Genomic DNA, 27,622 nt, shown 5'->3' with positions numbered 1-27,622 from the left:
TGGGACTGGGCACCATGGCTGCTCAGTTCGGCACTACTGCTAATCCTACTATAGCTACCAGACTGACTAACCAGCTGCTGCAAACCACGTGGTGGGTGTAATATTGAATCAACCCTGTGTCTGTACTAGCTGACTGTCTCCACTGGAAAGAGGCAGATCATGTGTGAGGTGTCCTTTATATATGGGTTGGTGTAATGCCCCCCTGTGGTCGTGTCACCTCCTTGTGTATCGTGAATGTCTATTTGTCGTGTCCTATCTACTGTATCTATTGATTGAATGTGTGCTTGTGATGTATCTGGTGCTCCCTCTAGTGTCTAGCTAGCCTACATGCATTTACATTGATGCACATCACCACATCCCCCCTTTTTTATATGTTACATATTTTCTGCACACTTTGAGAAAATTTAACAAAGAACAGGTAGATAAGGTAAGGTATACAAGTCATGGGAACAGTGATTAAACAATAAGTCCAAATCGTTCGTGTGAGTCCATAAATCATCAATCATCATGGTCAAATATCTCTCTTGGTTATGAACGGCATCAACGTCCCTGTGCCACAGGAACCAAGAAGTGGTCAAATCACTTTGCTGTCTGATTTGGAGTCGTTTTTGTTTTCCGATGTTTGTGATGGTGCTGTCGGATGACATCTTGTAGCTGATAAGGTGTTGACGTTGAAGAGGTACCACCAACAGTATCATTCGAGGTCATGGATGTCATATATTGAAGTTGGATAAGACTGTACATACTGGTTCTGGCCACGTGCTGTGCAGGAAGGGTGATCCTGCTGAGAACCGTTGAAGCTTGTCTATTTGGAAACAGAATTGCGGTGACATAAATACCTGGTGATGGTGTGAAACTAGAACCTTGCATCTGAAAGGAATATGCCGTCTGGCCAGGCTGGGGTGCAGCAAATCCTGGGCTGTAACTAAGGCATCCAGTCTGTAGTGCAGATTGCGCTTGCGGTAGTCCTCCTTCGGTCTTGATTCCATTAGTGGGCAATCCGTAGTGCTGGCCTGTTTGAGAATATGCTGCATAGACTGCTGGCTGCTGCATGCCTGAATACTGGGTTTGTCCAGCATGAGCTGTCATTGGCCGCACTGCCGGTGTGGAAATAATGTGTGGGTACTGCTGTGTTGAATATTGGTGTATTCCTCTTGGACTGTAGCCGCTGCTTGTTATTACTGACCCAGTGTGATTGTTAAGTGATCCATTTCCTGTCATTGTTGCATCTGCTGTCACCCTGAGCGTGCCATCACTGAGGTTGCGGCACTCCCTGTCTGGAGTAAAGTCCGGCTTACGTGAATCAGAGTCGGCGTTTGGTTGCTCCCCATCTGGAGTCTTGTCTGTTTTAACTGAGTCAGTGTTGGTTTGTTGATGCTCCCCATCCGGAGTCTGAGCAGGTTCACTGGGGTAGCTGAGATTTCTTGAAGCTGCACGTCTGGAGTCGGAACATGCAGGAATGCATTGACTTGTGGAGAGGTTCGAGCGAATGAGGGTGGAAGTATCATGGTGTCACCGGAGTCACCAGTGGTCTCGCAGTGATCGTCGAGTGCCTCTGTATATACTAGCTGAGGTCTGTCACTTTGCACATCTTGCATGGGAAGTGGGATGCTGTCGTCACTCGTCTCACATACCGTGGGTAGAGCCTCAGTAGCTGCTTGTTGTTCACTTGGGTTGGGTAAATTTCATAGTCTTCTTGTTGTTTACTTGAGCATGGCAGACTTGCATCATCTGCCGCTAGTTGGTCAGAGGATGTTGCTAGACCCTCATGCTCTTGTTCCTGCAAGGACTGCGCGCGGAGGCTTGCATTGTTTCTATCGTGGAGGCTGTCCACGAGCTCGCTGCAGAGGCTTGTGACACGGGAGTCACTTCTTGTTCATGCAAGGACTGCGGTGTGGAGTCTTGCGTGTCTTCTTTCGTAGAGTCGGGAACCCTGAGCGGTGCGTGGACCACACTCTGTGTGGCAGCAGGCCGCTCTCTGTGGGCTTGTACCACTTTCTGTCTCTTGGTTTAAGGCTTCAGCATCATCCTGTACTCACGAGTCGGGATGTCGTAGATGCTGGGCTGAAGATCTTCAAATCCGAAGAATGAATCCGCGTCTGCGTCGGATTCAGTGCGGGGGTCTTCAATGTGCAACGCATCTAGTTGCGGTTTCGATTTGGTACTGGGGTAGCTTCCCAAGGTGAAAGGTTTGTCCGAGTCGCTGTCTTCTAGGACCATATCATTCCTGTTTGCGTCGGAACTGGCATTGGGCTCGCGAGGTCCAGAGAAAATGTAAAGGTCGGTTTCGAAGTATTCAAGATCGGAATCATCGGTTTGGGCATAGGTAACTGCTTGTTGCAGGATTCTTCGGAGGTTAATTTCATTTCCTGGTTCAATTTGAGGCATTGTGCTGTCATTCCAGGTGAAGGAATGTGGCAGCACGGTAGCATTGTGGATAGCACAATTGCTTCACAGCTCCAGGGTCCCAGGTTCGATTCCAGCTTGGGTCACTGTCTGTGCGGAGTCTGCACATCCTCCCCGTGTGTGTGTGGGTTTCCTCCGGGTGCTCCGGTTTCCTCCCACAGTCCAAAGATGTGCAGGTTAGGTGGATTGGCCATGATAAATTGCCCTTAGTGTCCAAAATTGCCCTAAGAGTTGGGTGGGGTTACTTGGTTATGGGGATATGGTGGAGGTGTTGGCCTTGGGTGCTCTTTCCGAGAGCCGGTGCAGATTCGATGTGCCAAATGGCCTCCTTCTGCACTGAAAATTCTATGAAATTCTAAGGAAGATTGTTTTATGACTTTTTAAAAAAATTTCTTTGATTTGGGACATTTCCTCTTTAAATGGGCGTGGTCCGGGGCCTCTGACATCATGATGCACGTGACGTAGCACGTAGGAAGCGATTGCGCATGCGCAGATCACTGTTTCTTTACTTTGGGCCTTGTTCTCATTTGCACATGCGCGGCTTTGCGCAACTGCACAAGTGCAGTACCTTTAGAAAGATGGCCGGCGATCAAAAATGTTCTCTGCTCCGGGATCTCGGCCTCGTGGTGAGTACTGGCGCTTCTCTTACCTTTTCTTGCTGGTTGGAGTGTGTTCTCCTCACAGTATTTGCCGAATTTGTCCAGGACTGCCTGGAAGTCGCTCCTGTTTTGCCCCTTCCTTGGAGAACTTGAATTTTTAAAAGATTTCTTCTGCTCTGGCACCGGCGACGGTGAGGAGAAGCTCTGTTTTTTCAGGATCGGCCACTTCTTCCTGTTCGGCTGCCACCAGGACGATTTCAAACCTTTGCCGGAATGCCTGCCAGCTTTCACGGAGATCGCCGTGGCACTGGAGCCGCTGCGGAACCCGGATCTCGAACATCTTGCCTGGGTATTGTTGCTGGTTGTCACTGTACATTGAGGTATGGCTATATGGATTGAAACTGTTCAGTCCTGGTACCATGATTTGTTATGTTGTCGATGTAACATATGCAGCTTCCTTGTGGTGCACTTGACAAAGGAAGGTTCAGACGTGGAGATAACTTCAACACGTTTATTAAACTATTTACACTTCTATTTCTCAGGTTCGACACTACTGCTAATCCTACTACAGCTACCCAGACTGACTAACCAGCTGCTGCAATCCACGTGGTGGGTGTAATATTGAATCAACCCAGTGTCTGTACTCGCTGACTGTCTCCACTGGAAAGAGGCAGATCATGTGTGTGGTATCCTTTATATATGGGTTAGTGTAATGCCCCCCTGTGGTCGTGTCACCTCCTTGTGTATCATGAATGTCTATTGGTCATGTCCTATCTACTTGATCTATTGGTTGAGTGTGTGTGTGTGATGTTTCTGGTGCTCCCTCTAGAGTCTAGCTAGCCTACATGCATTTACATTGATGCACATCACCACAGAAATCAAAGTTTGAAAATATATTAAGAATTGTACCCCATGCTGGGTGGTGGCTGCCAGAGCTTGGGGCGCGGGGTGGAGAGGGGGGGGGGGGGGTCAGGGGGAGTAGCGGGAATCCACTTGCTGACGGCTCTGTGGATTCGCTGTGCCCCCTCTGGACGAGGTGGTCTGGCTCAGGCCGCCATTGCTGCAGTATTTGTTCTAAACGCACCCATTTGGTACAAGTTACAGGCCCCTGGCTGTTCACACTGCTGACTGCTCACTGTGTCCTGTAAATGTTCACAGAGCCTCTGGTCATTTGGAGCCCACCCAGGCCAGCCCTCTGGAAATCCTCAGCCCCCAGCAGACCCATCAAGAGGATGGGCTTGGCTCAGTTCAATCATTGCCACACCAGGTGCTGCCACTCCTCAGTGAACCCATCCTGGGGGGCACCAGAAGAGCCCCACGCCATCATTGGCAGCTCCTGCAAGCCAAAATACATGATTGCATCATGGCCCGGAGGGGGGTGGGGGTGGTGGGGGGTTGGAATGGCGGTGAGTGTAGTGATGGGGGGTGTGACACACATGCCATGGGGAACTGCAACTCATGGGGTCTCACTTCCTCGCCCAATGCCAACCTCCACCCCGGTGACAGCCCTTTCTTTGTCCCTCTAACCACGTCCAGTGCCCTCTGTTCTGCTGCGGTGAGGGCCGCAGGTCCGGCGGTCCCCCTTCCAATCTTCCCCTGCTCTCGCCAGTTGTGAGAAGCCTTTTCCTGGGGAGGGGTTAAACAGAAAATGATAGTGTTAGACAATCCGCGCATGCAGCCCAGGGGGTGGGTAGCTAGTGGCCTCAGTGGCTAGGGCACCCGGACATGGCTGCCACTTTGGGTGCTGGCAATGTGGTGCAAGGTGGGGGTTCGGCTGCCCTCCAGTGGGGGGGGAATGGGGCATGGTGTTGCCAACTCACCCTGGCCATCCTGAGGAGGTCATGCAGTTTCTTCCTGCACTGCTGGCCAGTCCAGACAATGTTGCCACACTGCTGATGACCTTTTCCACCTGCGCCCAGGCCGGGCAAACGGCAGTGACTGGCAATCTCCTTCCCACCCCGGGGTACTGGGTCGCATGCTTCTCCTCTATGTTGTCCAGCAGCATCTCCAGTTCTGCATCAGTAAACCTTGTTGCTGTTCGTCTTGCTGCCATCTTGTTGGCAGGGATGGTGTGTGTGGGGAGTGCAGCGTGCACATGCGGCTGCAGCTTGTAAGCCTCCTGAGTGTCAGTCCCGAACCCGGCGAATGCAGCATCGTCCCTCATTGGAATTGATTGTGTTCCACGTGGCTCCGGTGCTAGCCCCTTAACGGTCGTTGAATTGGTCCAGGTACGGTGCTAGTTTTGCTGTCATAGAAGTCCACGAATCCCGCCCCAGCGTCAACACTTAGACTCAGGAATGGATAATCCGGCACTAAGTGTTGACGCCGAGCTGAATCGGTGGACTTCCATGACACTCATATTTGGCGCCGGGCCTGGAGGAATTCATGATCCTTTAATGGGCTAGCACCGGCACCACGTGGAACTCAATCGATTCCAATGAAAATCGGTGTCAGATTTGACGGAGTCAGGATTGAAGCTCGAGAGACTGACAAGCTGCAGCCGCACATTAGCACTCCGGTGCCACGCAGAACACGATCGATTCCAAGAAAAAATGATGTCCAATTTGCCGGCTGGATGTGGGACGGGGTTGTCGACCGGGGAGGCGGCGGTGAAGGGTGTGGAAAAAGGATGGACTTCTCTTGCCACTGGCCAGGTCCCCTAGTCGGTGAATCTGGAGGTGATTGGGGCGTCCTGTATGCGCCAGTTTAGACGCATTCATTGTGCGGCCTCCTGTGCCTACCTGGCCCCATGTCCTGCCTATCCTCGCCCTCTCCTGCATCCTCCTCATCAGGCAAGGCCTGGCTTTCATCCTCCTCCTCCAGCATGTCGCTCCTCTGCTGCACAATGTTGTGGAGGATTCAGCAGGCAGTCATGATGTGGGAGACCCTCCAAGTGCTATACTGGAGGGACTCTCCAGAGTGATCCAGGCACCTGAATCGCATCTCCAGGATGCCAAAGCACTGCGTGATCATGCCCCTGATCACTGCATGGGTGTCGTTGCGGGTCTCCCCGTTGGTCTATGGCCTCTGGATAGGCATCATCAGCCCTGATCATAATGGATAACCCCGGTCGTCCAGTAGCCAACCCCTCAGCCAGGGATGCGCCTCGAAGATGTCAAGAATCATCGAGTGTGCCAGGATAAAGGTGTTGTGCAGTGCCTGGATATTGGGCGCAGGAATGCATGGTGTGCAGCTCATGGTCACACACCAACTGCATATTCTTCAAGTGGAACCTCTTTTGGTTTGTGAAGACCGGCCTGTCATAGGCCAATGCCCGTAGGGAGACAAGCATCCCATCGATCATTCCCGAGCTTGGGGAATCCCGGCGATGATGGTGAACCCTGTTGCCAGGGCATCCTGATGGGCCCCGGTCCACAACGAATCATGGAATCATAGAATCCCTACAGTGCAGAAGGAGGCCATTTGTCCATCGAGTCTGCACTGACCCTTTGAAAGATCACATTACCGAGGCCTGATTTTCCACCATATTCCTGCAACCCCATCCTAAGGGGCAATTTAGCATGGGCAATCCACCTAACCTACACATCTTTCAACTGTGGGAGGAAACCGGAGCACCCTAAGGAAACCCACGCAGACATGGAGAGACGAAGAATTCTCCCCGATATCTTTCATTACATTACTGCAAATAGGTGATGCATTTTCCTTTCCAAAAATATGTCATTAAAATGGTGCAAATCAGAACCAAATACCACCGATGGAAATGACTAAATACCAGTCAAGAGAAGAGTAGGTCACTAAATAAATTACTTGAGTCCAGAAGTTTTCAAACAATCATTGTACTATATGAAGAAAACGAGTGAAATGATAGCAAAGGTATAGCCTAAGCATCAAAGCAAACTAATGAAATTCAGAGATTGTTGATTGCAAACTGTCTATATTTCATCACTCAGACACAGTCACCTGTTAACACTACCGACACACCTTCTCTGCATGAATTCACTTTGGTCAGGCTATAATTAAATAATTGTGGAGGTCATATGATCAGATTGACTTTCCCACAGAACTTATAACAGTCGTAGATCGGGGGGCCGGGGGGGGGGGGGGGGATATTGGTTTTATTCCAGACTGTAGGAGAGAGCTGGGTTCCTGCAGAACTCCACATTCCACCCAGCTGTGATTGGTCAGAGGGAATGGTGGGCACAAGAATTGTGCCAGCAGCAGCTCTGCCCATCCCTTCCATGTCATCATTCGCCCCTTTCTCTTTGATTGCCATCCTCCTGCTTCTGTCGAGGTAGTTTGAACGTAGAGTCATGGAATTTTACAGCACACATAGAGGCCCTTCAGCCTATTGTGTCTGCACCAATCATCAAGCACTCATATATTCTAATCCCATTTTCCAGCATTTGGTCATAGCCTCGTATACTATGGCATTGCAAGTGCTCATCTAAATGCTTTTTAAATGTTGAAAGGGTTCCCGCCTCTACCACTCTTTCAGGCAGTAAGTTCCAGATTCCCACCACCCTCTGGTGAAGATGTTTTTCCTCACATCTCAACTAAATCTCCTGCCCCTTATCTTAAATCTATGCCCCCTGGTTATTGACCCTCTCTACTAAGAGTAAACGTTCCTTCCTATCCACCCTATTTTCTTCACCTCAATCAAATCCCCCTCAGCACTTCTTTGCTCTGAGAAGAAGAACCCCAGCCTAATGAGCCTTTCTTCATAGCTATAACACTCCAGCCAAAGCAACATCATGGTGAATCTTCTCTGCACCCTTTCTGATGTAATCACATCCTTCTTATAGTGTGGCGACCTGAACTGCACATAGTGCTGCAGCTATGTCCGAACCAATGATTTGTACAACTCCAACATAACATCCCTGCTATTTTACTCTATGCCTCGGCTAATAAAGGCAAGTTTGCCTTTTTAACCACCTTATCTACCTGTCCTGCTGCCCTCGGGAACCTATGGATATGCACAACAAGGTTGCTCTGGTCCACTGTACGTCCTAGCATCCTGTAGTTCATTGCATATTCCTTTGTCATATTAGTTCTCCCAAAATGCATCACATCACATTTTTCAGGGTAAAATTCCATTTGCCAATGTTCGACCCATCTGACCAGCTCATCAATATCACCCTGCAATCAAAGGCTTTCCTCCTCGGTACTCGCCACCAATTTTTGTATCATTTGCAAACTTGCTGATCATAACCCCCATATTCACGTCTAGATCATTAATGTACACTGCAAACAGCAAGGGACACAGCACCAGTCCCTGCACTGCACCACTAGCTTCCAGTCACATAAAGCAATCATCGACCATCACCCACTGCCTCCTGCCATTAAGCCAATTTTGAATCCAATTTGCCAAATTGCCCTTGATCCCACAGATTCTTACTTTCATGATCAGTCTCCCATGGAGGACCTTGTCTGAAGTCCATGTGGACTACATCAATTGGACTGCCCTCATCTACACACCTAGTCACTTGCTCTAAAAATTCAATCAAATGAATATCCTTGATTGATCCTTGCCTCTCTAGGTGGAGATTAATCCATCCTTTAGAATATTTTCCAATCATTTCCTTACCACTGATGTTAGATTCACTGGCCTGCAATTACCTGTTCTTTCCCTATTTCCCTTCTTGAATAATGGTCCCACGTTAGCTGACCTTCTGCCCTCTGGCACTTCAAATGTGGCCAGAGAGGATTTGAAAATTTATGTCAGAGCCCCTGAAATCTCCACCCTTGCCTCACAAAGTACCAATCTGGGTCTGGAGATTTATCCACTTTTAAGCCCGCCAAAACCATTAACAGCTCCTTCCCTTCAATGGTAATCTGTACGGTAGCACAGTGGTTAGCACTGTTGCTTCAAAGTGCCGGGGCCCGGGTTTGATTCCCAGCTTGGGTCACGGTCTGTGTGGAGTCTGCACACTCTCCCTGTGTCTGCATGGGTTTCCTCCGGGTGCTCCGGTTTCCTCCCACAAGTACCGAAAGACGTGCTTGTTAAGTGAATTAGACATTCTGAATTCTCGCTCTGTGTACCTGAACAGAGGCCGTAGTGTGGCGACTAGGGGATATTCACAGTAACTTAATTGCAGTGGTAAAGTAAGCCGACTTGTGACTTTACTAAAGATTATTATCACAGTCGCCATCCATGCTCATCCTTCTCTACGGTGAACACAGATGCAAAATATTCATCTAACACCTCATCTATGTCTTTCGGCTCCACACACAGGTAGCCACTTCGGTCCCAAATGGACCGTACTCTTTCCACAATTATTGCCTTAATATATTGATAAAACACCTCGGCATTTTCCTTTATTTTGCCCAACAGTATATTTACATGCCCTCTTTTCGCTCTCCTGCTTTCTTTTTTGAAGTACCCTCCTTCCATTTTCTGTACTCCTCTAAGGCATCCAATGTTTGCAGCCCCCTGACCTGCTATAAACCTTCCTTTTTTGCCTTATCCAATCCTGTATTTCCCTTGGCCTCCAGGGTTCTCCAGAATTTTTGGCCTCCCTTTTATCTTTACAGGAACATGATGGCTTTGTACTCTCTCTATTTCCTTTTTGAATGACTCCTACTGCTCTGACGTGGATTTTCTATAAGCAGCTGCTCCCAATCCACTGTGGTCAGATCATGTCTCATCCGATTAAAATTGGGCTTCCTCCAATTCAGAACATTTGGGCGGGATTCTCTGACCCCGGGCAGGGTCGGAGAATCGCCGAGTGGTACGTGATTCACGTGACACCACTCCAATGCTGGTCCACCGATTCTCCGGTCACCGGAGAATCGGCGCCATTGGCGCTGGTGCGGTTGGCGCGCTGCCGGTCGGGGGCCGCGTTCTACGTGCGCATTGGGCCAAGTGGCCGCCGTGATAGGCCGAGTCACGCTGGCGCCGTTCACATGTGGTCCTACCCAGCGGGACCTCGCCATTCATCCTGCGGGGGGGCAGCCTGGTGAATGGGAGGGGGGATCCGACCCCAGAGGGCGGGCCTCCACCATGTCCAGGCCCGCGATCGGGGCCTACCAATCGGCAGGCCGGCTTCTCCTGGTGGGGGCCTATTTTACTCTGCGCCGGGCCCCTGTAGCTGTCCGCCATATTGCGTCGGGGCCGGCGTGCGAGTTTGCGCCGGTCGTAACGCGCATGCACAGAACCCGGCTGCCCGTTTGATGCCGGTATCGGCAGCTGAAGCTGCGTGAGTCACTCCAGTGCCCCCTATGAGGCACAGGATCGCTGATCCTGGGGGCCTGTTGAAGCCTTCGGAAAACGAGATGGCGTTTACGACAGCGTCAACAGTTAGCCTCAGGATCAGAGAATCCCGTCCCCTACTTCTGGTCCTTCTTTGTCCTTTTCCATATCTACCTTAAATCATACTGAGTTATGGTCACTATCACCAAAATGCTCCCCCACTGACACTTCTCCCACCTGTCTGGCTTCATTACCTAAAATTAGCTCAAGTACCACCCCTCTCTTGTCGGATTTTCTACATACTGGCTCAAAATCTCTCCTGGATGCACTTTAACAATTCCTCCGCTTTAAGCCTTTCCTCTACCCATCCCAATTAATATTAGGGAAAGTGAAATCTACTATTAAAACGCTAGTGTTTTTAGACTTCTCAGAGAGTTATCTACATATCTGCTCTTCTTTCTCTTCCTGACTGTTTGGGGTCTATAGTGCACACATAGCAACATGATTAACCCTTTTTTGTTTTTAAGTTCCACCCATATGGTCTCAGTTGAGGCGCCTGCTGAGATATCATCCCTCCTCACTGCAGTAATTGACTCCTTTATCAATATTGCAGCACCCTCCTGTCTTGCCTGAAGATTATATACCCTGGAATATTGAGCTGTCAGTCCTGCTCCTCCCTCAACCATGTTTCTGTGATGGAAATAATATCATTCTCCGATGTGTTAATCAACACCCTCAGTTCACTGGCCTAAACCACATGACTCCTAGCATTAAAATAAACATCATCCAGCCTTGCCATATTCCCATGTGCTTTAACAAGTCTATCTTTGCTCTGCCTTCCAGACTGATTCGGCTTTCCTTCTATATTTAGCTGTGCATCACCACCCGCTGTACCTCCACTCTGAAACCCATTCCCCAGCCAAATTAGTTTAACCCCCCCCCAACAACAGCACTAGCAAACCACCCCACAAGATATTGGTCCCATTCCAATCTGGGTGCAACCCATCCAACTTGTACAGGTCCCACCTTCCCCAGAAATGGACCCAATGATCCAGAAAACTAAAGCCCTCTCTTTGCGCCATCTCTTCAGCCATGCATTTATCTGCCATATCCTACCATTCCTATACTCACTAGCACATGGCACCAGGTGTATTTCAGAGATTGCGACCCTTGAGGTCTTGTTTTTCAATCTGCTACCGAGCTCCTTAAATTCTTACTGCAAGACCTCATCCCTCTTTCTACTTAATTGCGGTTCATATTGTTGATACCAATGTGAACCACAACCTCTGACTGTTCACCATCCCCCTTCAGAATGCCCTGCAGCTGTTCAGTGACATCCTTGACCCTGGCTGCAGGGAGGCAACACAACATCCTGGAGTCACGTCTGCAGCCTCAGAAACATCTGTCTGCATCCTTCACTATCTAGTCTCCTACTATTGCTCCTCCACTCTTGCACCTCTCCCCTTGCACAGCTGAGCCACCCAGTGTACCATGAACTTGACTCTGGCTGCACTTCCCCGTGGAATCGTCACTGTCGCTATTTTCCAACACAGAAAAATGGTTCCTGAGGGAGATGCACTCTGGGGCTTCCCTGACTACCTGTCTGACCCCTTTCTTCTGACTAGTGGTCACCTATTTTTTCTCTGACTGCACTTCTTTAAGCTACTGGATGACCACGTCCAAAACATATTATTCACAAACCTCCCAGCCTCGTTGATGCACCGCTGTGTTTCCAGCCGACATTCATGATCCGAATGCCAGCTCTCAAACTGGTTGAACCAGCGGCAGTTCCTGAAAATAAGGTAATCCAGTCTGCAAGAAGCTTGTCAGAACTCCCACATGCTGTACACCGTACAAAACATACATATTATCGTTCAAAGACAAAGTTACCCGTTGCATGTCCACAAGCTAATGCAGCCAGCCATGTGCCCACTAAAATGACAGCCTTTCTGTGATGTTTCATTTGTTGGTCAGATCCTTCGGAGTTCTTATAATAACGCCTAAGAATTATTTGGCTACTTTTTATTCTCATATTCAAACAAATGAATGAACATACAAATTAGAGATAGGAGTAGACCATTCAGCCCCTCCAGCCTGTTCTGTCATTTGATAAGACAAAGCCGATCTGATTTTGGCCTCTATTTTCCTGTCTACCTTCTACAACCTTTAACTCCCTCGTCAATTAAAATCTGTCTGACAGCCTTACAAAATATTCAATGGCCCTGCCTCCACTGCTCTCTGGGGAAGAGAATTCCACCAACTAATGACCTCAGGCCAGTTAGCTTTCTCAGGGCATTCATCTTTTGCTAAGGTATGGTTCTACTGTAAATGGTCACTTTCCAATATCTCAGCTAACCAGCTGTTACTTTGAGAGTGAGTGTTGGCGAGCTGTTCCACTGTGGAAGGCATCACAGTCTAGCTTTCCCATGTCTTCATTGGACATCCACAAATGTATATATATTTGCAGCAAGTGGGCTGGCTGTCGGAAACTGGAAGCTTGGCTGATTTTTTTAACTCAACTGTGCCGAGACAAGGTGCAGCATGCCTAATGGTACTCTGAGTAAAAGAAAGTGACATAAATGAGGGTCTGCTTTCTCAGTGGAGGGTTTGTGCAGATTCAGCCAACTCCGGTTCACAACCTGATGCAGGTACACAACAGGACGCAGCTAGCTGACAACCAGCGATAGCTGAATATCAGTCGAGTCATGAAGGATTTTAAAATGAGTGAAACATCGGCTGTTGCTGCATCGGCGCGGTGGCTTGCTGAGTAGTTATCTGCTTCGTGCACATGATATTTTGAGTGACTTAACCACCCTTGATCCCACTTGATCCAGTTTAGAAAGGTTGGGGGAGTTGCTGAAATATTTTTCAGTTCCAACATTTTTTAACATCATTTCAGTTTGATTGATTTTTTCTCAATTTAAAGAGGGTGCACTGATATCCAATGGGATTCTCTGGCCTTGTACTCTGACTTGAGCGAAACGAGGCCGATGAATAGCGGGAGAGGCCGAAAATGAGAACAGCGCCAGGTGCCAAACTGTTTGCTATGTGACCGGCCCATTCTCGTAGGCAAAATCGGGATCCCGCTGTAATAATAATAATCTTTATTGTCATAAGTAGGCTTACATTAACACTGCAATGAAGTTACTTTGAAAAGCCCCGAGTCGCCATATTCCTGCGCCTGTTCGGGGTGAAAAGAGGAAGAAATCATAATGTCCAAATTACCTAACAGCACGTCTTTCGGGACTTGTGGGAGAAAACCGGAAGACCCGGAGGAAACCCACACAGACACAAGGAGAACGTGCAGACTCCGCACAGACAGTTACCCAAGCTGGGAACCGAACCCGGGACCCTGGAGCTGTGAAGCCACAGTGCTATCCACTGTGCTACCATGCTGCCCATAGCGTGGTGAAAAGCTATTTAACATCACTTAACCCCTTTTTCCATACAATTAATGGGAGCCACCCCATATCCTATGTACTGCTGTGATTCAGCGACCTCCCCAGAAAGTGGTCACGCTGACACCGATTAGTGCTCTTTTTGAAGAACGTGAACCGGGCGGAAGGGCTTGTGTGGGGAGCTGAGGAGGTGAGTAGCCCTCTTTGTTCATAGGCAAAGAGCCGGGGGGGGGGGGGGGGGGAGGGGGGGGGGCTGGGCTTGCCACCCCAGTGCTCAGTAGGGGTTGCGGGGATTGGGCACCTCGGCAGGAGCGGGCTGTGATGGGAGGGGGTGGGGGGGAGGAGGAGGCCGCTAGGGCTGGCAACAACATGTGGTTCCACCATGAAAACCACTGGACCGTGTGTACCCATTCCACGGGCAACCCTTGTCCCTGCCCGTCTGCCCCACCAACCACCCATAACCCCCATCGACTGCTGAGGCCCCTGGCCATGCGGGTGAAGGCGACTGCTGATACTGAATTGGCAATCTTAATTAAGTGAGCACTTCACACATGGGCGGCATGGTGGTGCAGTGGTTAGCACTGCTGCTTCACGTCACGAGATCCCAGGTTCGATCCCAGCCCTGGATCACTGTCCGTGTGGACTTTGCACATTATCCCCATGTCTGTGTGGGTCTCACCCTCGCAACCCAAAAAGATGTTTAGGGTAGGTGGATTGGCCATGCTAAATTGCCTTAATTGAAAAAACAAATTGGATACTCTAAATTTATTTTAATAGATGCGAGCACTTCACACAACCCAAGTGGATTCCTGCGGGTGGGCAGGCCATGTAGCATGTGGGAGTCATTGCCTACCACCCCATTCAGACCGCGATGCCTGGACAGTGTGCCAGAACACTGCGGGAGGCAACAAATGGACGCAGCAGCCAACATCCAAACACGCATGGGATGGGGCACAGCTTCGGGGAGATGTCCATGGCCGGAGGGTGAGTGAGCGCTACAGGGAGGGGACCAACACACAGTCCAGGTGAATTTATGTCCGGATATCTGGGGTAAAGGGTCCACAACCCATTGTGGGGGGGAGCGCTGCAGCATGGAGGGTCCCGGGGTGGGAACCACCGCTGTTTGTCAGTCTAACTCCCTCTCCCAATTCCTTACAGTTATTGAACGTGATGGACGGTATTTTGGACCCGCAGAACATGCTCTGCCTGTCGCCAGAGACGGCGGCAGCAGCAGCATCTGCAGAGGCTTGAGGCGGCGGTCGATGTGCCGGTCCCCGTCCCACAACCTGTGGAACCGGCCGCCCAACAGGCCAGGGTGAGGCCCAGAGATGGAGACCCGCAACGGCCTAGGGTGTACAGGCGTCGTTGATCTTTTGAACAAATACCAGGCAGCGTGTGCGGCAGGAGGCTCTGCCTCAACAAGGAGACGGTGCAGCATCTGTGCCATGTCCTTGCGAACCTGGCACCACGTGGAGAAGGAGAGCACCCGCTCCCAGTGGCCGTCAAGGTCACGTCAGCCCTGAATCCTACGCCTCAGGATCATTCAAGGGCTCAGACGGGGACATGTGTGGCATCTCGCAGGCCACAGCCCACAGGTGCACCCGATAGGCCATGGATGCGCTGTATGCCCCAGCGGAAAACTGTATGAACTTTGACATGGACCAAACCAAACAAGATGCCTGGGCAGCAGGATTCTCTGCCTTCGCCGGGATACCCCAGGTCCAGGGGCTGATAGACTGCACATATGTCACCTAGCGCTCACCATATGGGAGAGCCCTATGTTAACAGGAAAGGGTTCCATTCCCTGAACATACAGTTCGTGTGAAGATCATACACGTGTGTGCACACTTCTCAGGCAGTGTGCATGACAGCTACATCCTGGGGCAGTCAGACATCCCCTCTTCGAGGGCCATCCAAGGATGGCAAGCTGGCTCTTGGGGGATAAGGGGTACCCACTGAGGACCTGGCTAATGATGCCAGGATGGAGGCTGGAGACCGAAGCGGAGACTCCCGTGGCCTCCTCTGGGGGCTCTGGGGCTGGAGGGCCCCGGCGCACTTGTCGGAGACATATGCGCAGCTGTGCCGCTCTGTCCTGTGTGCTGACTGTGCGACGCGACCTCATTAGAGGAGCGGAACTCGGGGGAGCTGGTGACCACCAACCCCACTCCATGGGACGGGTCCGTGTTGGAACCCAGCACCCTCTCCTCCCGCTTGGTGCCCATAGAGCCCTGGGATTCACCATGGGATGGAGGGGCAGTTGGATCGAGCCCCAGCTGCCCCTGTATCATCTGGCTCTGCCAACACTGGCCGTTTCTAGATGTCTGCACCATGGTGTCAACGCCTTCGGCGATGCTCCTCAGTGACTGGGCCATGCTCTCCAGCGATGCCCATCTGAGAACGGGACATTTCCCGCAGCTCATTGTCAAGGTCAGCCTGGTCATGTCCCCCAGTGAGTCATACATTCTGCCGAGGCCCTTAGCTACAGTCGTCACCGACTGTGCAATGCCTTGAACATCTTCACTAATGGTGCTATCATCATGCACCAGGCTCTTCACTGCGATTGCCACCCTAGCAGTGTTGGCCTCGGTGCCACGCACTGCCGGTGACATCTCCTGCGCCCAGAGCCTCTGGAACTCCTCCAATCAGCTATGGACCTGTTGCAGTGTCGCTGACGCTCCCTAATGTCTCCATCAGCTCTGGGATAGCATGTTACCCAGGCTCAGCATCAGGCTGAACCCAGCTGGTTCCTGGGATCCTGCAGACCTCCGACTGCTGTCTTGCCTGGGCATTAGTCCCTCCTCCTGATGTACATCAGCAACTGTATGGTGATCACCAGATTGTGCCCCACAAGCCTGACCACTAACGTTGCCCCCGAGGTGTGTGTTTCTGCGCTGGTGGAGGGTGGGGATGACAACTGTGATGTTTTGATCGTGGCATCCTCGGAGCTCTAACAGCTCACATGTGACAGGTCCTCCAGGTGGGGCCCAGTGGATCCTCATCTCTGTGGCTTCCAACAACCTCCGCATTGGTGACCGCTCTGTCCTCGGTCATCCCCTTCACCTCCAGAGCCTGTTCCTCGAAGGTCATGAGGATTCTTATGTCTGACACCCCTCTGGCGGTCTGGGCACTCTCCTGGTGATTGTCGGAGCGCTTCTCCTGTGGAGACACAGAGAGCGCATTGTTAGCCGCACGCAAGCTGAGTGGGGTTGGCTGTGCCAAGAGCTGTTTAAGTGGTGCTTGATCTTGGAGGCGGGGGGGGAAGGGGCTGGCGAGCGTGGTTGCAGTGAATCGGCTGGCGAGCCTTCATTTGCCGTGAGAAGCATGTGGGGCCTCATTAAGTGGACCAATTAACATTGAATAGCATTGCCAGCCTCGTCGGGCCGAGCGGCGGGAAGCTGGTGGCAGTTCCCGCTCGCAACCACACTTAGAAATCATTCAGGAGAATCGTGCCCAGAGAGATGTGAAAGAGTTATTAAACCCAATGCATGAGAAGTGAATTAATCATAGAATCATACAATTCACAGTGCAGAAAGAGGCCATTCACCCCATCATGTCGGCACCAGCCCTTGGAAAGAGCCCCCTACTTAAGCCCATGCCTCTACCCTATCCTCCTAACCCAGTAACCCCAACTTACCTTTTGCACACTAAGGGGCAATTTAGCACGGCCAATCCACCTAACCTGCACATCTTTGGACGGTTGGAGGAAACCGGAGCACCCGGAGGAAACCCACGCATGCAAAGGGAGAAAGTACAACTCCACAGTCACCCGAGGCCAGAATTGAACCGGGTCCCTGGAGCTGTGAGGCAGTAGTGCTAACCACTGTGCTAGAGATATGGCCAATATCCTAATGTGCTTTGCAATCATGTCATTTGGTTTTCATGTGTCTCCACTTCACTGAATTCAGGGATTTTGATATTTTTCCCCAAACCGGCCACGTTTCAAAATTTGGCACGGCCTTGTTCCCAAGGCTTCCAGTTTTGAGTCACTCTGCCTGTACTAGGTTTACATTTTCTGTCTCAAGTGCACTGTTTCCAAATGAGAATCTCATATATAGGACCTCTCTGATTTTAACAGCACTGTTGTACAAGGAGACTGTTTAACACATTTCCAAAGCCCCTCAACCCCAAGAATAAAACCTTTAAAGTTCAAACTATTCCTTTTTAATGGGTTGCGATATGGCAGAATTAAAAGTGTGCAGTATCATTATGACAATGGGAAATACTTATTCTGAAGAGTGACCTTTTGACCTTGCTGACTTCTCAAGTATATTTCCTGTGACCTAACTTCCTTATCTCTCTCTTGTTGAGCTGCTGAGGTGTAGACAGAGCAGCAATGCTGTGAACTCTCACTCATCATTTGAATTGGCTGAATGGGGCTATTTTCATATCTTATTATAATAAGTGGAATGGGTTCTCAGTCTAACTTTAGATGCGGCAAGTCTAAAGATTGAGAACACATTTTAATTTAAGGAGTTCAGAAGTAGAGTTTTCATGAAAATTCAAATCAAACTTTTAAACAGGTCTGCATTTATATAGTTGTGATGTGGAGATGCCGGCATTGGACTGGGGTGGGCACAGTAAGAAGTCTTTCACCTGAGGAAGGAGCAGTGCTCCGAAAGCTCGTGTTTTAAACAAACCTGTTGGACTTTAACCTGGTGTTGTAAGACTTCTTTATATAGTTGAGTATTTGTAATAATGAGCCTGGTACTTTGTAAATTGTAAGACAAGATTATTAAAAACCGTGCCATAAACCGATCAACCGTATTATTTATTTATTTATTTATTATGACTTCTTGAGCTCATACGAACGTAAATATCAGGAGCAGGAGTAGGCCTGGAGATTAGATAAACATTTCATGAAGTTGCTTGCCTGTTTCAGGTTATTGAGTAGGCTGTAGAGAGCAAATAATAATAGAAGAACATAAGAACTAGGCGCAGGATAGGCATTTCAGCCCCTCAAGCCTGTTCCGCCATTCAATAAGATCATGGCTGATCTGACTGTAACCTCAACCCCACATTCAGGCCTACCCCCAATAACCTTTCACCCCCTTGTTAATCAAGAATCTATCTAGCTCTGCCTTAAAAATATTCAAAGGCTCCACTGCCACTGCCTTTTGAGCACAGTAAGAAGTCTTACAACACCAGGTGGGGGGGGGGGGGGGGGTGAATGTGGGGGTGAAGCCCACCATCTGGCCTGGGCTTGCGAAATCCTACCAACTGTCCTGGCTTGAGACAATTCACACCTCTTTAACCTGGGATTGCCCCTCTCTCTGGATCTGTAAAAATTTAATTACCTGAAAATGCTCGCATTCACAGTATCGTCTTGCATCTTTGACTTTGTCGATATATGTTTCTGGAACCCACCTCTTCACTCACCTGAGGAAGGAGCAGTGCTCCGAGAGCTAGTGATTTGAAACAAAACTGTTGGACTTTAACCTGGTGTTGTAAGACTTCTTACAGTGCTCACCCCAGTCCAACGCCGGCATCTCCACATCACTGCCTTTTGAGGTAGACAGTTCCAGAGACTCACGACCCTCTGAGAGAATTCCCCTCATCTATGCCTTAAATGAGCAACCCATACCCCTGGTTCTAGATTCTCCAACAGGAGGAAACATCTTCTCCAACAGGAGGAAATATGTTCTCCACAACCACCCTGTCAGTACACCTCAGGATTGTAAAGGTTTCAATCAAGTCACCTCTTAATCTTCTAAACTCTAGTGGATACAAACCTAACCTCTCAAACCTTTCCTTATAAGACAACTTTCCATTCCTGGTTGCAGTTCAGCAAAGGTGGCAGCTCAAAATGGTGGTGCCATATATCTTATTTTGATGAGCAAGGGGGTGAAAGGTTATCGGAGATGTATGGAGTTGAGGTTAGCCATGATCTTATTGAATGGTGGCGCAGGCCCGAGGGCCTGAGTGGCTGACTCCTGATCATAATTTATATGCTCATATATGGTTATATGTCTTGTCCAGTATTCAGATCTAAATCACATGTGGCAGCTGATGCACTACTGCACTTGATGAATTATTACCTCCTTTCACCCATGTTTCATTGAGGTTGATTTCTTTTTTGGGTCTGACGGGTGGGGCTGCCGGAATATTCCATGGTCGGTCCACCTACCCACCCTGCAGCAACATCAACACTGGGGGAAGCCTTAATTGACTCAGATAGGGATTTCTGCTCCCATCTGGGCAAAGGTCCCACCTGAGAGAGTTGCCGACCAATCTGATTGGCTGACAGCTTTGTAGACCCAGCAGCGGCAGGATCAAGTGCTGGCTACTCCTGGAATTACAAGCAGTCCCCGGAGAAGAAGTGTCTTGAATCCTGGACTTCAGGTTCGCCTGAGGAAAGCGCCTGTCAATGAAAAATAGGAGAGAGGGTGGGGGGCATTTTTTAGAGACTATGTGGTGGTTTAAAGTGGAAGTACAATCTAAGGTACAAGGCCTCTGATGGGCACAGAGAACCCATCTAAAGGTCAGTTTCCTGCCTGGTAACAGCCCACGCAGAGAAAGCTTCTGGGCTGCTCATCTTGCTTCTGCCTGCCCCTGCCACACGTATTATAGCAGTGGAGGCAGTTTGAGGCCCTTACATGGTCATTAATTAGGCCAAAGGCATACCTTGAAACCCACACTGTTTTTTTCCCTTTGGGAGTGAGTGGGGGAAGTGGTGGAAGGAATCCCGAGCTGAATATGAACTCCATTATGAATGTTCCTTCCATGACTAACCTGTCCTGGAATTGGACTTGACCCAGTAATTCTGGTAGAGTTAGGGGTACTACTAATGTGCCACAATACCACCTCTCTGGCTGCCCACTGTCAATGGGAGACAGATCGGGGGAAGGAAGAAATTGGTGGGTTTTTTGTAAAATTCAAATAATTAATTCTGTGGAGGTCAATTTCAACTTCAACAGGGGCATAAAAATGGAAGACTTGGTTCTACTGTGCATTGCACACATCACCCAATTTCCCTTAAAGATCTAATACCACCCACAAACTGAAAAAATAACAGATTCCATTAATTTGAATAATTTTAATCTTCCAATTCATTAACACCAGAGGCAGACATACAATGAAATACACAGTGCTGCAGTGCAGGGCCCCAGCCACTGGGGGGGGGGGGCATACTGAGAGGTGGCTGTGTGTGCCCCCAAAAGTGTTAAGTCCGCCTATGCTACAAAGCCTGAGTGAGTCGAGGAAGAGATGCAGACCAATGGACATCGAGGGGAATAGTAAGGCGACTCTCGATCTCAAGATCAGGGCTGAGAAGGGAGCATGGACAACCAACCAAAAGAGAACAGAGGCCACCAGGCCAGATAGTTAGCTGCATTAGCCAGGCAGATCGCCAGGAACACAATCGGTCGTGAAGGCTCGAGGCCGGCCACCCAAGCGAGAGCTGAGAGGTGAGAACTGCAGTCGGGTTGTGTGAAGAAGGCCAGGCAAGCACCGGCATCGTGTCTCGAGGAACAGCAGCCAGTGGGAGCGGGACGACTCGAACAAAGCAGAGGCCAGCTAGGCAGGTCTGAGAGGACTGGGCAGCAGTCAGACCAGGCAGCGAGAGAGAGAGAGCAGAGGCCAGGCCAGATAGCCAGCAGCAGCGACCAGACTTCCAGCCAAGCGCACACAAGGGTCGAGGCTCAAGGCCGGACCACCCCAAGTGAGAGCCAAGAGGCGAGCAAAGCAACAGTTGGGAGGTGCGAAGAAGGCCAGGCAAGTGCGGGCTTCGTGTCTCGGGGAATCAGGGAGCAGCGGCCAGTGGAAGCAGCGCAACTCGACCAGAGCCCAGCAGGGTTGCGAGTGAGAAATGAACAGGGCAGCAACCGAACTGAACAGCGAGGGTGAACATCTGAGTTTCTGTGCCTTGCATTGTGTGAGCTATGGGTGGGCAGGGGTCAGGAGGACATTGGCGTCATTCGGGGTCGGGCTCAACATCAATATGGGCAGGGCGAAACGTAATTCAGGTGGGACTCAACATCATTGGGTCGGGGCTCGATGTCATTGAGGGCCATGTCACCAGGGGGGAGGGCATGGTGTGGGGTCCCGGCAAAGAGGGCGAGTGCAGGGCCCCCAAAAGTGTAGGTCCACCTCTGATTCGCGCTTTAACTAAGTAGTTACTCGCACAATAAAAATTAATCTCTAACCACTGATGTTTTAGTAGCTGTTTAATGGTTAATTTTGACCCAATGAAATAATTATGCATTGTTGAAGTCCAGCCAGCTACAGTACACTCTGCGGGTGAGAGCAGAGTGTTACTGTTTAAAATAAACTGAATGTTACAGCTGGAACTGCACAGGGTGCTGAGTGTTAAAGGAGAGAGGGAAACAACTGCGAGTGAGATTGACAGTACCAAGGGAAGACATGGAATGCTCTCCCCACATTCCAGCAGGGAAGCTTGTCACTCTGGTAATGCAGATACAAATAGGAACTTTTCTTCCAATCAAAAATATAACAGGAGAATAAAACCAAGCCACTGTGAGTCAGAAGGAAAGAGTGATGCTAGTGATAAAAATAACACCTATATACTGAAGAATGTGACCTCAGCTAGATCTGTGGAAACATCCAGTTTTATTGAGCTGGTCAGAGCAAGATAAATTAATTATTTGCCAGATTATTGTAATGAGCAAATGTTGCCAGGCAATTTGATTAAATTACCATTGATTATCACTTTTTGTTAAATTTTACAACCTAATTAGTCGATTGAAACTGACACAATTAATTTGATTATTTTTATTCCGCAAATAAATTGTGCTTTCTTAATACGTATAGATGAATCAGGTCTGACTGATAATATTTGAGTGGGACTTTTTATTTTGTCTGGCATTAATGTTATGCTCGACAAAAGTACATCTATTTAAGTATTTCAAACTGGGAATAAGGCACATAAGGAATAAAGATGGAATGGTTTCGAAGAAAATTGATGATTGTAATTGCAATAAAGTGCAGAAAGACAATGGGTGTGATTCAGCGATTGCTTTGCGCCCAGCGCGGAACCGGGTGCAATGAGTGAATAACATGCGAGCCCCAAATCAGGCTCTGCGCTGAGCGCAAAACCTTGCGTCGCCCAGTACGATCTGGATCTCGTCCTCGCTGGGCGTGATCCAGATCAGCATCTTTAAATGAGACATAAGGCTAATTTAAATACCTTGATGCCGCATTCACCCAACGGCTGAGAGTCAACGGCTGCGCCTGCGAAGCATCGCCAGGGCACTCTTTAGTACTGGTTTCCAAAATGGATCAGGTGTAACAGCACCTCGGGGACTTTGCAGGCGATTAGAGACCCCGGGTGGTTGGGGACAGAGCAAGGTAGTATCCTGGCACTCCCCCTGGCACCAAGGCACCTTGACACTTCCAGCCTGGAACTTTGGCAGTGCCATCTGGGAACCGTGGTAGTGCTGCTGGCACCCTAGTAGTGTCAAACTGGCACCCTGGCATTTGCAGCCTAGTGCCCTGGTAGTGCCACCTGGGAACTCTGGTAGTGCCACCCTGGCACTGCCAAGGTGTCTGGGTATCACTTCCAGGGTGCTGGCAGCACTTCCATTGTGCCATACTGGCAGTGCCAGTGTTCCCAGGTACCAGGTTAGCACTGCCATGTATTAGACCCGGATAAGCCTTGCCCATTGGAGGGGGGTTGTGGGATACCCAGGGGCCTCAACAAGATTGAGGGCGAGAAGGGGGGGCTCAGAAAATGGGGGGGGGGGGCTGAAAGGGGGGCCATGTAGAGATCGGGGCTGTGTTCAAAATAGCGCCCTGATCTACTAGGAACTGTTCCAGGAAATCGACTAAAGTCTGGCCTAGGTGCGGAGAAACTCTCTGAGGCCCCAAAAAATGGCAAAGCGCCGGTGAATAGCAAGGTGAATCTCGGCATTGCAGCCACCGAGAAACGCACTGCCAAACGCACCCAAAACTGGACGTTAACTATTTTCCGCTGAATCGCACCCAATATGTTTCAGATGAAAAGAGATGATAGAGGCTGGAGCATGAGTTTACCTATTAAATGTTTTCCTTATGTTTCATCCAATATTTGTGAGATGTTGGACCCACCTTCTTCCACAGGGAAAACATTGTAAAGTCTTGGGTGATTGTAGTTGGAAGAAAGAGCCAAAACAAAAAAATGGACAGCACGGTAGCACAGTGGTTAGCACTGTTGCTTCACAGCGCCAGGGTCCCAGGTTCGATTTCTGGCTTGCGTCACTGTCTGTGCGGAGTCTGCACGTTCTCCGTGTCTGCGTGAGTTTCCTCTGGGTGCTCCGGTTTCCTCCCACAAATCCCGAAAGACGTGCTGTTAGGTAATTTGGATATTCTGAATTCTCCCTCCGTGTACTCGAACAGGCGCCAGAATCGGCAACTCGGGCTTTTCACAGTAACTTCATTGCAGTAAGCCTACTTGTGACAATAAAGATTATTATTAAACTGGTTAAGTTAATTTTGTCATAATCTGTTTGATTAGTGAAGTAATGCTGCTTCCCAATTAGTACCTTGGGTTGGATTCTATATTATTCTCGATGTAAGCCTTCTCCAAATGTTTTGATTTAAGGTATGCTATCCCTCCTCATCTCCTCCACCTGTATTTTTGGATTTGGCAACAAAACATGTCCAGTCTCCTGATAAATGTGGCACTTTATCACCGGGAAAATTCCCAGCTCCTCATTCTGACTTAGTGATCACACCACTGGTTAGATTAGCTGTCTGATTGCATTTATTAAGCAGGTCTGAGATACTTATCTGGTTCTAATTCATTGACTCAAGAATAATTACTCCTAGATAGTAGTGCTTGACCATTTCTCTCAGTTGAATTTGAAGGGAGGACATTATTCTCTTGTAGATAATGTATCCAGCCCGACAACACTCCACATCATCAGGAAGTAGAAGAAAAATGTTATTCTCCCAAGGGAGTTGCAAGGCAGGAATCCTAGAAATCCAAAAGTCTTTTCTTCTCAAGATAGGACAGTCTGGGCATTCAATGCCTTGTTTGAAAGCTTATATCAGACTTTTTTGACCTTATTTAATCCAGCAAAACATAACGACACAGAATCGATACCTATTAACTTTGAGAACTTTGTATTTTTAAGCTGAATTGCATTCTAGAATACATATTTAACTTCCTGCAAAGAACTGGAACCATTAAGACAATTCATTTGAAGAAATCGAGCCTGTTTAACACAATTATGTTCATGCTTAATGCAATCAAACAAAATACAAGCGCATTTTGATGCCATTAACACCAATAATCACATCACCTATTAAACATGAGTAGCAAAAATAAAATATATTTTGAACTTTTCTTCTGAATTAGCTGGTCCCATTTTATTCTCTAATAATAATTGCAAGCGCAGAGAGTTGATTGCTTGCATCAGAGTTATAATTGCACAGGCTGTAGGATCTGAATTGTTTTTAACAAGATCTTTCTGGTCTGCAATATCACGATGTGCTTGCAATGTTTAAACAGATTGCTCCTCTTTTCTTCGCTGTTGCACATTCCAGTCACACCGGGTTAGCTGTCATTTACTATTGAGAAGCACACAAGGGAAAAATGGAAAGAAAGAGAACACGATCCACTTCCTGAAGTGAATGTGAATTTTAGGTGGCGTCAGTGTGGCGACAGGTACACAATGACCTTTGCTAATCAGCACAGGAGGTCACAATGTGGAAATTATTTGCCAAATATTGCCAAAAGTGATACTGCAAGCAGAAATATTCATAAATTGGATCTTGGGTATCTCCTTTTGTAACCGTTCACAATGACAGACAAATTATTCTGTGGAAAACACACAGGTGAATTTTACAGACAGGAATAGCAATTTAATTTTTCTTTTTAAAGAAATGTCATGGTTTGTAAAAAGATTGCTGCCTGAGTCAAGGGTCACCTTAGACACAATTGCAGTAATTCAGATCATGACCAGCCAGTAGAATCACATGTAACTGAATCTTCCATCTTCAATGGAGGGGACTGCCTGTCAGCTCCCTCATCTATCACCACCTGTTCAGGCAGCTTAATAGAAATGGCAGTACAGACTAACAATATCTACTTGCTGCAGGATATGCAGGAGGCAACATGAGGTTTCAGGTGAGGGCCAGGATCAATCAGTCATTCTTTTTAAATTATACTAAAATTTCACAATAAGGGAGGGAAAAAAAAGACAGTTGTTCCCTTGGGTAATATCTCTTGTAGACTGTTGCTAATTAAAGTATATTTAAATGGCAATTGAAGTACTAATTTAAAGCAAAATAGCCACATTTGCATTATGCATTTGCATTTACTTTCACCCGGGGAGCGAGGGTGATAGCCTGCGACCTAAAATAAACCAACAGGTACTTGGCTGAAAATCTGGACTCAACTGTATACTTCTGTTCATTTGCTTTGTTAATTAATCATCTATACCATAACTGCAGGCTTAAGTCTGAATACATATGTTCCCTGTTGTATTATGTTCCAGTTCCTTTGCAATAACGTTTCCTGTAATCAACATAAACATTTGAGTCACTGTTTTTGTTTCTAAAGTCTCATGCTATTTTCCTTGTGTTGACAAGTTCTGTCTGTTCCACAGACTCAAGAAGCAGCAACATTATTTTTAAGAATCTGTAAAGCCCGCACAACTCTCAGCTTCAACACAACCGCATCGAATAATTAGTTACTGAACTAGAAGTAATGGATTGCAAGTTCTTATTGTGAAAATGTAGTCACAGGAGGCATCAGAAGAAGATGAAGAATCAGATTAAGAATCAGAGGCATGGTTTGGGGTCTCCACTGATGTCCAGAATGTACTTCAGTCTGTGATCATGACATGAAGACATTGCCAGAATCTCTATATTACACCCACCAGCCCTCCAGATCCTTTGACAATGTGCAATAATCTGAAAATAATTTTGTTGCCTTTTGGCCGCTCTGCGAATTTTCCCGCCATGCCTGCAGTGATGCCCACCACTGGCACGGCTGGAAAAATCCCACCATCTGTTTCAACTGGTGGAGATCTCAGACTTCTTGGTGCGATTCAGCAGCTGAGTTCGGATGTGGCATGTGAGTAGCGGGAGAGGGCAAAATTGAGCTTCGCGCTGGGTGCAAACCATTTTGCGATCACCCAGCCCGCTCCCGATGTTGAGTTCCAGATCTCACCCAAAAATGGCGAGAGTATCATTAACCCTCATTTGCATTCATTTCAAACTTATTGACGAGATTGAAGTCAAATGTAACAGCCTCTTGGGAATTACCGACTCCTCAGCGGGAAGTCCCGTGGATGTTGTTTAGTCCTCCTTTTGAAAAACATGAAGCTGGCACAATGACTAATGAGGAGGTGTGAGGAGGGGAGTAGCCATTTCCATTTTCCGGCATGCAGCTCGAGGGTACCGGAGCTGCTGGCCCAGTGCTCGGGAGGAGGGGGATAGCGGGGGAGGCGGGTTGTTTGGGGGGCTGAAGCGTTCCAGGTCGGAGGACTGACAGGCGTCTGTGAGGCCTTCAAGCCTTTAAATGTTGTGGAGGCCCATAACAGAGGCAACCACAGCTGCAGCCTGTCTGTCCTACGAAACTCCTACCAGAGCCCTACTGCACCTTCTCTCATGAAAGTCAATTTCACCCCCTTTGACAGTGAGCAGCCTCTAGCTTCACAGCAGAAGGCTATTTCAAATGAAGATGTAGGCTTATTAGTTGAGAGAGCACTTCACACTCTTGAACTCTCACGTCCTTCCTTGAAGGAGTAGCACTACTGCCTCACAGCGCCAGGAACCCAAGTTCAATTCTGACCTTGGGTAACTGCATGGAGTTTGCCCATTCTCCCCGTGTCTGTGTGGGTTTCCATCGGGAGCTTCGGTTTCTTCCCACAGTCCAAAGATGTGTAGGTTAGGTGGATTAGTCATGATAAATTGCCCCTAATTATCCAAAGGTTAGGTTGGATTCCAGTTTGCGGGGGTGTGGGCCTTTATAGGGTGCTCTTTCAAAGAGTCGGTTCAGACTCAATGGGCCAAATGGCCTCGTTCTACACTGTAGGGATTCTATGATTCAATGAAGGCACCTGTGCCATGTCTCAGAGGTTGATTTGTGCACTGCATGCCCAGCAACCTTTGATGCCTGAACAGTG

This window comes from Scyliorhinus torazame, chromosome 6, assembly GCF_047496885.1.
Source record: "Scyliorhinus torazame isolate Kashiwa2021f chromosome 6, sScyTor2.1, whole genome shotgun sequence".
NCBI classification, from domain to species: Eukaryota; Metazoa; Chordata; class Chondrichthyes; order Carcharhiniformes; family Scyliorhinidae; genus Scyliorhinus; species Scyliorhinus torazame.
Note: the sequence above shows the minus strand (reverse complement) of the source record.